At 56.3% G+C, this 1,482-nt stretch overlaps 1 pseudogene; it reads right to left on the bottom strand.

The window, feature by feature from the left end:
- Positions 1–434: 434 nt before the first annotated feature.
- Positions 435–1,155, bottom strand: LOC102864729 (annotated as a pseudogene).
- Positions 1,156–1,482: the final 327 nt, after the last annotated feature.

The following is a 1,482-nucleotide window of genomic DNA, read 5'->3' as shown; positions in this document are numbered from 1 at the left end:
ACCCAGCCCCCGAGCCCAGGCCCCACCCATGGACACTTGGGAACAACCAAGCACACAGGGGACAGCTAGGACTTCAGACGGGACAGCACGCATGGCTGGGCCTGCACAGCAGACTGGGCACCAGCGGGAGGGGCAGTTTAGGCTGTGGATGGCTGGAAGGTAGCCTGGACTTCACAGATTCCCTGGGTTTCACAAAAAATGAAAGAAAAGGAGACCCCCCCACTCACCCCCACCCCGTTAGAGGCTTGACTGAGTGGGACTCTGAAGGCAGGAAAACTGAGTTGAGTTGGAGGGGGAGAAAGTGGGACAGGACCGGCTCTGAGGTGGGCGGTTCTCCCAGGCGTGTTTTGCAGACACCCCAGAGGTGCGTAAGCTGGGGAGGCAGGACTGTGACTAGGCACTGCTCTTCCTTTGTCCTGGGAGGTAGCCAGTGCTCAGTTGGCATTTCTCTGGCGGACATTCTTCTCCTTGTCGTTGACATGGTGACTCCCACTGTTTAGTTGTACAGAGCACGTCTTCATCATCCAACACCTCCTCCGGCTTCTGCCGCTTTTCGTACACGAAGGTGATGGTGACCAGCACGAGGACCTCAGTCACGATGCCCAGGAATGGCCAGAGTGCGGCTAGGCGGCTGCGCGCACGCAGGGTGATAGAGGCCTGGTCGGTGCCTATGGAGCTGGTGCCTTTGCACACGTACACGCCCGGGTCCTTCTCCAGGTCCAAGTTGTTGATGTGCAGCTGGGTCCGCGTGTCCAAGGAGGTCGCCAAAAACTTGTTCTGGGAGGTGTTGGTGATAAACTGCTCCTCTGCATTAATCTTCTTGACCCAGACCCGGTTGGTGATGGGTGGCAAGGAGTTGAAGTTGCACTTGAGGGTGACTCTCTCTCCCTCGTTGGCATGTTCCGACTTCTTGACAGCAAAGACTCTGGGGAGGCCATCCACGGAGATGCTCGCCCTGCCCGTGTCCTCTTGGAGGAAGATGCAATCATACTTGCCCCCGCTGTTCTCTGAGTCCACTTCAAACTGAGTGCTCAGGCTGGACAACTAATCCTCCTAGACCACCTTGTCGCCCTGCATCCAGCAGTGGCCCTCGATGGGTGTGGTGCCGTGGTTCAGGGTACACGTGAGCAATGTCTTGGAGTCCGTCTTCTCCATGAAGATCGAGACCTCACCAGCGGCCCCAGGCACCGCCGACTCCCATCAGCGCAGGCCGTCAGCACCACGAGCACCACCGCCGCTATGTCGCCTCTCTGCCCTCGGAGCCACCGCCAACCTATTTGCAACTTTTTGAGAAAGCGCCATACCGCCTTCCACAGTGTTTGCACCATTTTACACTCCCACCAACAGTGAATAAAGGTTCCAGTTTCTTCACAACCTCACCAGCATTCGTTGCTTGTTGTTCTGTTAAATTTTGCTAGTCTTACTGGGGTGAGATGACATCTCATAGTTGTCTTGATTTGCATCTCTCTTAGAGCTAGGGAT

The sequence above is a fragment of the Elephantulus edwardii genome, unplaced genomic scaffold, assembly GCF_000299155.1.
Source record: "Elephantulus edwardii isolate Elephantulus edwardi_28Jun2011 unplaced genomic scaffold, EleEdw1.0 scaffold02203, whole genome shotgun sequence".
In the NCBI taxonomy this organism is placed as follows: Eukaryota; Metazoa; Chordata; class Mammalia; order Macroscelidea; family Macroscelididae; genus Elephantulus; species Elephantulus edwardii.
Note: the sequence above shows the minus strand (reverse complement) of the source record. Positions and strands in the feature narration are given on the sequence as shown.